This window comes from Balaenoptera physalus (genome assembly GCF_965194825.1).
Source record: "Balaenoptera physalus genome assembly, chromosome: 20".
NCBI classification, from domain to species: domain Eukaryota; kingdom Metazoa; phylum Chordata; class Mammalia; order Artiodactyla; family Balaenopteridae; genus Balaenoptera; species Balaenoptera physalus.
In genome coordinates, this window is record NC_138901.1 from 38,086,312 (window position 1) to 38,098,411 (window position 12,100).

Here is a 12,100-nt window from a genome sequence, read left to right on the forward strand (position 1 = left end):
TCTTTCTCTGTGTGTGTACATGTGTATTTGAACTTTAATCTGATCATTTTCCTTGACATTTTATATGTGGGAATACTTTGAGGTCTGGGCTAAACTTGGCTTCCTCTATAGAGGATTCACTTTTGTTCTGCCAGGTGCTGGAGGCATTACTAGTTCCTGGGATGATTCCAGTTATATCCTCCACTTGGGGTATTCAGACCACCCAGATAGTGTGGATCTTTTGCTATAAACTGTGTCATGGACAGCTTAAGGTTTGAATGTTTTATAGAGATTATTGGCACATGTGTCTACACACACACACACACACACATCTTATCCTCTCCAGTGCAAAGTTTGAGACAGATTTTCCTTGCAGTCTCCAGGAGGGTCTGTAAGGTGTTTCTAAATTCACCCTTATACTCCACGCATAGCCTTTCAGATGTCCCATGTTCATGCTGGAAAATGTCTTATTAGACTCCTCATCTTTAACAGCCCTGGGGCTTTGGCTGCTTTTTCAAAGTCTTATGAGGCCATGAATACCAAAGTTCAAGTTCACCAGGTTCAGCAAATGCCCTTGGAGTGCTGGCCTCTACTTACACCTCTGAGCTCCACTTCACTCGATCCCTGGACTAAGAATTCTTAACTTTTCTGCTCGTTCATTGATGCTGTTAAGAAAATCCCGAATTTTTATTTGTTTTCAGTAAGTATATTGATTCACTTGCTGTTTTTCTGGGATTGGAAATCAGTTTCACAAAAAAAAAGAAAACACTCATGTTTTATAATTCGATAGTCTTCATTTAAATAGTGTAGATATACAGTATTCACTGAAAATCCACTGCAGTTTTATAGATTAATCATACTATATATTTGAAAAGTGTTTTTAACTTTTCAAATTGCTTTCACATGTATCTGTGGTTCTCAAGGAGGGTGGTACTGCCTTTCAGGGGAGTCTAAAAAAGCTGAAGGAGTTGTTTTGGTTATCATTATGAATGGGGTCATTATCGGCATTTAGTGGGGAGCCAGGGATGCTAGACTCCTACAATGCACAGGACAGCCCTGCCCAAAGTATAATTGTCCTGCGTCTCATAGGACTTTTGAATTTCCCCCCTGCTCATTGAGAGACTGAATGTCTGGTGAGATTTTTAACATAAGAGGTGTGTTTTTTCTCATATTTCTTGTATCTTATCCTGTATCATAACATTGGGAATTATTTTAACATTACACTTCTTAATGAGGCCCAGCTCATTTCTAAGAATATTTTCTTTTTCATTTTCTCCACTTTGATAATCTTTAATTTGTCTTGGCACATTATTCGTACTTCAATTCAGATTATATTCCTGTTTCTCATTGTATGCAAACAAGTCCAGTTGTTATCACTTATCCTAATATTATTTAATAGTGGGGAACATCTCTGCTGTTTTTTTTTTTTTTTAAGTTCTAAATCCAAACTAATATGTTCATTTTTACTCTGTGCTATCATCTTACTTCTTCACTGTGCCTTTTAGTGGAATTATGCCAGGGCACTTATAGATTGAACTAGATTTACAGATTGAACAAGAAAGCTACTCAAAACTACTCAATAACTACATGTAGCAGGAGAGCAGCCATAGATGCTAAATAACCGAATGTGTGTGGCTATGTTCCAATAAAACTTTATTTGCAAACCAGGTTGTGGGGCAGGAGATGGCCTTGGGGCCCTCCTGCCCTACATGAAGCTTTCTTTCAAAGCACTCCAGACAGACACAGAGACAACCAGAAAAATCATGCTTAATTATAATTCTCTCCTTCATACTTTTCTGTATTTCCCAAATTCTCTAACATGTATTGTTATTTTTATGTATGTGTGCATTTATGTATTTTCACCGCTCCTTTTATTTATTTATTTTCAGGAGGAGGAGTTTCCATAACAGATGCATGTGGTTCCAGACTGAAAAGACACAAATGCTGTATTGTGAAAATTCTCCTTCACTCCTCTATTCCAAGCCATCTATGTCCTTCCCCACAGGTAGCCAGTGTTATTTGGTACTTTGTGTTCTCCCAGAGACATATTACCATGTGCAGCTAAGTGACCAGGACCATTGTGGTACACAACTCCAAGGGACACCATTTATATAGAGCTCCTAGGATGCCACTGACAAGGAACACAATGGAACAGTGCCCCCTGGAGTTTTGCAATGCAGTGGCCTGATCAAAGATGTTTATTGTGTATGTGTGTGTGTAAATATACACCTACAAATATATGTAGATATGTGTAATTATACACTTACAACAAATATTTAGGTATATACGTGCATGTGTATTTTCTTCTACTGCCCTCTTTTTAAAACCAGGAATAGTGTATTGTGCACACACCCCTCTGCACCTGGGCTTTTTTTCCCACTTGATAATACATCTGGATACTTTTTCCATATCAGTTTATAAAACATCCTCATTCTTTTTGATGGTGATGGTGATGGTGATGGTGGTGATGGTGGTGGTGATGGTGGTGGTGATGGTGGTGGGGATGGTCGTGGTGGTGGTGGTTGATGGTGGTGGAGATGGTCATGGTGGTGGCGATGGTGGTGGTGGTTATGGTGATGATGGTGATGGTGGTGGTGGTGGTGGGGATGGTGGTGGGGATGGTCATGGTGGTGGAAATGGTGATGGTGGTGGAGATGGCCATGGCGGTGGCGATGGTGGTGGTGGGAATGGTGGTGGGAGTGGTCATGGTGGTGAAGATGGTGATGGTGGTGGTGGTGATGATGGTGGTGGTGGTTGATGGTGGTGGAGATGGTCATGGTGGTGGTCACCGACTGAATCTGCTGCAGGTGCCAGACATTTTTCTAAGCACTTTTCAGGTATTAACTCCCACAGTGCTCACAACAACCCCATGAGGTAGGGATGGGAAGGCTAAAGGACTGACTCCAAGTCACAGCGGGTACATGCTCACCCTCTGAGGTTAAAAAAGAATTCTCCCTTGGTTCCTTCTACTATTTGTGTGGTATCGTGGTTCAGATTTGAGTCTCATCTCTGATGAGAGGTCTTCCTTCTATAAGTACAAGGTAAGGACCCACCTTCACTTTTTCCCGATGGCTCCAGTTAGTCTCAGCTCAGTTTCCCCACTGTTTCCAGATGCCACCTTTCTCACACAAAAAAGTCTTGAATTATTTCAGTCTATTTTTGGACTTTCTATCTGTTTCATTGTCTATGTAATCAAGTGCGAACACCACACTTTTAATTCTGGAGGTTTTACAACTGGTGTTAATATCTGGTAGGGTTTCATCTCCTCATTACTTTTCTTCCTCAGTACTACCCTGGATATTCCTGACTTATTTCTTCACATTAAATTAAAAAATTATGGTAAAATATACATTGCATAAAAATTACCATTTAACCCTTTTGAAGTGTACAATTCAGTGACATTAAGTGCATTCACATTATTGTACTACCATCACCATTATCCATTTACAGAACTTTAAAAAAAATTTTTTAAATTGAAATTCAAATTGAAATATAGTTGATTTACATTGTTGTGTTAGTTTTAGGTGTACAGCAAAGTGATTCAGTTATACATACATATATATTCTTTTGTAGATTCTTTTCCACTTTAGGTTATTCTAAGATATTGAGTATAGTTCCCTGTGCTATACAGTAGGTCCATTGTTGTTATCTATTTGATATATAATTGTGTATATATTTTAATCCCAAACTCCTAATTTATCCCTCCTCCCAAAGAAATTATGGTTCTTTCGTAACCATCAGTTTGTTTTATATGTCTGTGAGTCTATTTCTGTTTCTGTAAATAAGGTCATTTGTATCATTTTTTAATTTTTTATAAGTTTTTTTTTTAACCTTTTTTTTGTGTGTATTTTTTCGTGTATCCCACATAGCTTGTGGGATCTTATTTCCCTGACCAGGGATTGAACCCATGTCCCCTGTAGTGGAAGTGCAGAGTCCTAACCACTGGACCACCAGGGAATTCTCCTGTATCATTTTTTTAGATTCCACATTTAGGTGATATCATATGATATTTGTCTTTCTCTGACTTACTTCACTTAATATGATAATCTCTAGGTCCATCCCTGTTGCTGCAAATGGCATTATTTTATTCTTTTTTATGGCTGAGTAATATTCCATTGTGTATATATACTACATCTTCTTTATCCACTCATCCAGAATTTATTTTTAATCATCTCAAACTGAAACTCTATACCCATTAAACAGTAACTCCTGTTTTCCCTTCCCCCCAGACCCTAGCAACCACCATTTTACTTTCTCTATAAATTGGACTATTCTCAGTACCTCCTATAAATAGAATCATATAGTAGTTGTCCTTTTGTGTCTGGCTTACTTCACTTAGCATAATGTCCTCAAGGTTCATCCTCATTGTAGCATTCTTTGTTGTAAGCGTATAGTTTTCCATTGTATGTATGGACCACATTTAGTTTATCCATTCATCTGTGGATGGACACTGGGTTGCTTTCACCTTTTGGCTATTGTAAATAATGCTGCTATGAACGTGGGTGTACTCCACATTAATTTCAGAATCAGTTTGTCCAGATCCAAATAAAAAATCCTTTTACTGCTTTTATAATTACCCTCTACTCCCCGCCCCCCATACACACACCTCCCAATGGTCACTTATTATTTTGTTCAAATCACAACACACCCCAGACACCGTTTTGGACTTACATGTCATCACTGCAGTGCCTCTTGTGGCTTTGCCTGCACAGCATGCACTCCCCTTCTTCTAGTAAAGCTTCTAGTAAAACTGTCTCCCATCTTCCACTTGGAAAACCACGTCTCCTTTGCTCTCAGCCCAAGACTCCAGCCATTGGCTTCAGGGATTGGTTATGGCAACTTTTGGTAGTAAATTGTTCTTCCTGCACTTACCTGCAGGTCCTACCCTCCTCCAACCTAAGGGAGCGTCTAGAGGTCTCCAAATGTGCCCTGGCTTCCCTGACTCTGGAGGGCCCTCTTTGCCAGGCATCTCCCACACTGGTCCTTCTGGGAAGCCTTTCGGCGTCTCCCTTTTCTGTAACTTTGGGGCTGCTGGCTTCCTTCCTCTGCCACTTAACCCCTCCGTCCCGTTTAGGAGCCGTCCTTGTACTTGCTTGATCCACACACTGGCTGTTCTCACCTCGGGCACATGTCCCAGTCCTATCACCTCTCCATTATCCACTGCATGTGGCACAGTGTTTTTCACACAGTAGGTGCTGATTTGAATTGCGCTAAACCAAGATCATCTTCCTCTGCAGGATTAGGCTCAAGTAAAGCAACCAAAGCCCTCCCACACCAGGCAGAGAACTTCAAGGAAGTGTTACTGACGTCATCCCACAGGTGACCTGTGACATCTGGGCACAACCTACTTCCCCTTATGTTCTAGCTCTGTGTGCTGATCCTGGTCACTTACAGGTTCCTATGTGTCCTGGGTCGCTGTGCCTGAGTCACCCCCTTCCCTGTCCAACTCTGAAAGTTCTGAACAGCAGGAGGCAGAGGGGCTGCCAATAGGATCTCATTCGTGCCTCGCTCACTGTGTGGTGGGCTCTCTACCCTTCAGGTTGTAGTTCCCTTCCTGAAAAGTTCCCTGCAGCCTGACTTCTTTTGTGTACATGTGTTTGTTTGTATGTTTCATTGCATTTCGTGTCCATCTTAATTGTTTCTTTCTCTTTATTTCTAAACATTTAAAATTCACTTATTCATCGAAGGTTTACTGGGTGCTTCCTTTGTGCTTGGCGCGTGCAATGAACATAAGCAAGGTTTCTAATCTCATGGATTTTATATCCTTATAGATCCGGGGAGAGAGCAGGCAATTAGCAAGGAAACATAAATTACCACAATAATTTCAGAGAGTGAGAAGGTAGATAACATAGGATAATGTGCTAGAAAATTATTTGGGAATAGGTGGAGAATATTTTAGATTTTGGTGTTTCTGCTTCTTCCCTCTTAGAATCCAGCTTCCATGTTATTAGGAAGCCCATGCTACCACATGGAAAAACCCAAATAGAGGATAATTGAGGCCCTCAGCTGAGCTCCCAGCAGGAAATTTAAGGCAATGAACTAGAAAGCAATAGATGGGAGGCAACTTTAGAGACGTTGATGAGAAAAGGTATTTCTGAGGAGGTGGTATTTGAACTAAGATTTGAAAAGTAATAAGGAGATATCCATACAGTGAGGAGAGAAGGAACAGCACATGCAAAAGGCCCGAGGAGGGAAATTATTCATTTTGTTTGAGAGATAGTGGCATGATATAGGTTGGAAAAGCAGGCCAAGATCAGATCATTCAGGGCTTTTTAGGCTACACCAAAAGGGTTGAGTACAAGTGAGAAGCCGTTGGAGCAATCTGATTTGCAATGACCTCTCTGGCTACTGTGAGGGAACATGTCCTGGGAAGTCCCATGGGGCAAGTCAGAGGAAGAGCTAGCCTACAACTTGGATTCCCTTTGCAAAAATGTAATCTATGAAGGAAGCCAACATACAAAAGATACATTGGATGTGAAACAGATGGAGAAACTTAAGTCTAGAGAAGTCAAGTGACTTGAGCGATTGCACAGGACAGATGCAGAGGTCCATGAGGAGCTCACGATTGCTCAAGGAAGCTGAGGGGATGTGCAGCAAACGCCATTTATTTTAATTCCCTCTATTTTGCTTCAGTCACCAGTTTGGTAAGAGGAGAATTTCAACCATCTGCAAGTAATCCAAATGCCTTACTAACCTGCCTACCCACCCACACCCACCAAAAAAAAAAAAAAGAGGAAAAGAAGCCAACCACAGAGCTTGTATGCCTGCACTCACCACAATCATTTCTCTGTATCACAGCTCTTGTCATCTTACATTATACATGAATAACTAATCAACCAAACACAAACCCACTGATGAAAAAAACACGCCTTGGATTGAGAATGTGTGCAGGGTAAAGAGTAATATTAATTTCACGGGTAAATAACAAAAAGGAAGCAAACCCAAGGGATATCAGGACAAGAATCATGTTTCTGAACACTTCTGGGAAAGGAAACTTGCCAAGAGGCAAGGAGAAGAGGAAGGCAAGGATCAGGCTGACCATCTTTGGAGCACACTAATACCATTCTTTTTTCTTCTGGCACCATCAGTGTAAGGAACATCACCCTAGGTCAACCAACAGGCAGACGCCCAACAACTTAAACCCACATCTGTCGGTCTCACCCAGTTGAGCAATTCATACAAAAATCTTCCACTATTCCCTAAAGGACCTATAGGTGTTAGTCTTAACTCACCAACCAACACTGAAGTGAACTCCAAATGCTTTTTGAACTTCCATAACTCATAGCACCATGCTAGGCATGTAATAGGTGTCCGATAAATGCAACCTTCCTCAAACTCCCTAAATGAAGTCTGTCTCTGTCTCTAGCATTTTCCTGGAATGTGTCTCTTGACCACTAAGGGTGAACCCTTCATCTCCACATCTAGGGAGTGGTCTGGAGCTTTCCTCCCCCTCCTCCTGGACTTCTTGACGGCATCTGACACAGTTGAGATCCTTCGATTGTCTTTTCTGACTCTGAACTTGCCTGGTTCTTATCTTTTCTACTAATGGCCTCTCCTCCCTGACTGCCAGCGACTGCAAATACATATGCCACAGATTCTGTGTTTCTCTCTTATCACTCTTTCCCTATAAGAAATAAACTGCATCTCATTTCAAATCAATGCATGTGTCTTTCACCATCAGTCACATTCTATGCAAAGTACCTGTTTATGGGCCTCTCTGTCAACTAGACTTCAAGCTCCTCTTGATGCCCCAGGGCCTGGCACAGAGCTGGCAGTAAGTAGATGCTCAGGACACACCAGCCCAACTGGGCAGACTCTATCCTTCAAACTACACTTGCAGGTAGACTGGGTTGAGTCTTATACCCATTATACTGAGAGGGGACCCCCCCCCCAGATATCAGGGAATTTAAGTAAACATTGAAAACATGATTCCTGGTGTTAGCTACTGAGATTCTGTATCTTCAGCACAATCATCATTCTGATATTGCCAATCGTAAAAGGACTGTCAAGCTAATCTTGATGCTGTCTAGATACCGGTGTCCGATCTTTTTCATGCTCTTCTGAACAGGCTTGAATTTGCCAGTGTCTCTTTTAAAAGACAGCCTGCAGGACTGAGCGTAAAACTGCATGTGGCCTGACCCGGCAGCACGCGCCGGGATTATTGCAGCTTCCCTCCTCACACTCTGCTGTTCTATTAATAGAGTCGAAGATTGCATTAGGGTTCTCAACAGCCTCCTTGCGCTGTAGGTTTGCATCAAGCTTGTGATCAGCTAACCCCCCGGGTCTTCCTCATGAACGTCTTCCGTCAAGCCAGGCCTCCCCATCAGCCACTTGGGCAACTGATTTTTGGAATGCTCGTGATTATCTATGACCCAAACTAGAAGATACAAAACCAGGTCTTGCCTTTCTTTCTCGTGTGGGATCTGCTGAGTAGGTGCCGGGGTCTTGGGGGCCAGTTCAGAATCCAGAGGCGTGTCCAGCCACTGTCGAGGGAATCTCCGGAATCCGCAAAAGCAAGAGGATGGTGATGAAATTCATTTTCAGACTCGCTTCAGATAATGCTTAGGCTCATTCCTTCTCCTCTGAGATTACAGTCTCTTCTTCATCTTGTTCTGATGCTGGGTGTTTATACGCGGAGCCTCTTGTTCCTCCCACCCATGGGCACAGCCATGCTTTTATTTCTTCTGCCCTCTCCAAGCAGTATTCTTTTTAGCGTGAGTGTCTAACTCAGCTCTGTGGTCTGTCCTCTAATGTCCTCACATCTAATCTTTTATCTTATCTAATCTTTTTTCTTCCCTCTGTCTCTGTATGTGTGTCAGTATCGTGTCTGGTTACATAGCTCTGATTTCAACCTGCGTGAATGCCCCCTTCAGAGATGACAGTGCTTCCCCCCGCCCTCCCTTCATTAGTTTTTCAGCCACTTGGAATTAGCCGATTGGTAATTGTAGAAATCGCAGTGCGGGCTATTGTGGTGAGTTTTGGTTTCCACTTCAGGAAACGTCTAGATTTGTGGGACTTGGGTCTCAGAATTTGAGAGCAGGGCCTTGAACTTTGGAATCTGGGCCCAGAAAGGAGAGAGAGCTGCTTTCTCCTCAGCCAGTAGAGGGAACCGGAACGCAGGGGTGCAAGCAGGCGTTCCCTGCATCCACCAGAAGAGGGCGTCATACCCACGGTCCTCCAAAGTTGGAATTTCTGCCACAGAAATAGGTCTTGTCCCGGTGGCCTCCTGAAGACTCAAAGATGGGATGGCATGACACTACAGCCATGCTACTTATTGGTGCTTTGGCCACTTCCAATACTGTGTAATGGTAAAAAGCTAAGAATTTTGAAGAAGTGGACCCAACGTTGGTCCAAATTAATGGGTGGGTTTGTGGGCCTGGGCTATGAACGTGTGGCTGGCAAATTGGAAAGCTGATGGGGCCATGAGGCTTGGTGGTGGAAATGACGATGAGAATGTCTGGCGTTCTCTGACGTAACCTGTAGAGCATGGGAGCCAGCCTGGTTGGAGGGGCCCGTCATATTTCCACCTATGACATTTAGAATTTCTTTTTGGCAAGGCAGCTCACGGGGGGGGGGTGCTAGAGCAAGTTTCCAAGTGGAGACACAGGTGGAAGGGAAGGTGACGGTGGCACCGTGTCACCGATTTCCAGGTGGAGTTAAAAGGCATAGCTGTTTTCTTTGGGGGCCGCCCCCGCACCCTTCATTAAGACTAAGTTGGTAACTGATTAAAAAAAAGAAGAAATGGAAGATTAAGCCCAAGAGGCTGGAGGAGAAAATGGTTTTCAGGTGGAGAGGGCTGCTACTTCATTAACACCACTGAGTGTTCAAGGAGCCCACTGCCCTCCTACCCTCCCAGGCAGTGCTGGGCGCCGGCCAGCGCTAGGAGGCAAAGGGCTCTGTCACTGCCAAGCAGTGAAGCCATTTAGTAAAATATTTACCCACGTGTATAAGAATAATGATGACAGAATGACGAACAGCAGTTCAATAGCTTTAAGGTACGTGGGAGAGCAGGCCTGGAGTTTTTTTTTTTAGTTTTATTTATTTATTTGGCTGCACAGGGTCTTAGTTGTGGCACGCGAACTCTTAGTTGCGGCATGCATGTGGGATCTAGTTCCCTGACCAGGGATTGAACCCGTGCCCCCTGCCTTGGGAGCATGGAGTCTTAACCACTGCGCCACCTGGGAAGTCCCAGCCCTGGATATTTTTTAATGAGAATGGCGACTTTCTGTTTAATTCCTGAGGCTTCTGTCTTGCACCAACCGTACCCACATTCAAATAAGAGAGCCGTGGCTGGGGAGGGGGCTCACCAGGCTGGCAGAAGGTGTTGCCTGCAGGATGCTGTCACCCAGAGGGACTGGCGCCAGCCTCACACCCAATCCCAAGCTACCGTCCACTTCCTGCAACTTCTGAAGAATAAAGATTTTCAGTCCCTGTCCCCACTATAGCTAGAATGATCCTTTGCTGTGGTCACTCAATTAATGATATTGATTCATTACGAGTGTGACCTGTTCTTCAGCTAGGCATGTAGGGAGCGTTTGCCCTGGTTGGCGTGGTAATTCTGAGTTGGAGATGAGGACAGAAGAAGGCAGAGGGAACAAAAGACAGCAACACTCTGCAACCACACACTAGGTGTCTAGCTGTGTCCAATATGGAAATGGAAAGGAAAAAAGGAAAATTTTTGGCTAAACACTTCCCCCCCCCCCTTCATTAGGGAGCTTTTTGCATTTCCATCCCCAGTTTGGAAAAGAAATAATGAAACAAAATGTATTCTCTCCATCATTTAAATAAAGGAAAACTTTGTCTCTAAATATATCAAACAATGTTAGGAGTAAATAAATTACAGATATTTGTGTGTTAGATCAGTAAAGAGTGTTTGAAAAATATAATTTCACTTTCTCTCAGCCTCACACCCTCTACCTTTTTTCATGTCTTTTCCAGATACTGTATACCTCCAGTTATGACCGTTAGAAAGAAACCATCTTGGCTTTCCCATATTATACATTTCTAGAAGGACTGACTTAGGATCTGTACACACATGCTTATTTTTTATTTCCTGGAAGAAAACAAACTAGCCCTGAATTTAAGAGCATGCTCAGAAGTCAGTTCTTGAGGAAAGAAGCTGTTTATTTATTTAAGGGAAATACAAAGGGCCCATTACCTTTAGACAGGGAATTTATGCTTGGTGGAATTTTCATGAATAAAAATTCATTTTATTAAAGATTTTCTGGTTAAAAATACGGTTTGCTTTTTTGGTGCAAAGTCCGCCATGTCTGTTCTGAACAGTAAGGCTTGTGAGGCTACCGAGACAGATAAAGTGTACGGACTCTTTTTTTTTTAAATTTATTTTTATTTTTATTTATTTATTTTTGGCTGCGTTGGGTCTTTGTTTCTGTGCGAGGGCTTTCTCTAGTTGCGGTGGGCGCGGGCCTCTCACTATCGCGGCCTCTCTTGTTGCGGAGCACAGGCTCCAGACGCGCAGGCTCAGTAGTTGTGGCTCACGGGCCTAGTTGCTCCGTGGCATGTGGGATCTTCCCAGACCAGGGCTGGAACCCGTGTCCCCTGCATTGGCAGGCAGATTCTCAACCACTGCACCCCCAGGGTAGTCCCGAACTCTTCAATCAGAGAGGCGCTTGACCTGCCGGTAAAATGCAATATCAAGGGCTTCCCTGGTGGCGCAGTGGTTGAGAATCTGCCTGCCAATGCAGGGCACACGGGTTCGAGCCCTGGTCTGGGAAGATCCCAAATGCAGCGGAGCAACGAGGCCCGTGAGCCACAATTACTGAGCCTGCGCGTCTGGAGCCTGTGCTCCGCAACAAGAGAGGCCGCGATAGTGAGAGGCCCGCGCACCGCGATGAAGAGTGGCCCCCACTTGCTGCAACTAGAGAAAGCCCTCGCACAGAAACGAAGACCCAACACAGCTATAAATAAATAAATAAATAAATTTTAAAAAATGCAATACCAAGAAGTAAACAAAGAGCCTTTTGCAGAAAAGACAGAGTTTAAATGGATCTTGCTTTTCCAATTTGAAAACGTGCTCACGGTTGTTAGTAACTGAGTCAAGACATTTAAATCATACGTATACTTTTATATTGTAACAGCGACCTTTTATAAGTGCAGTGGG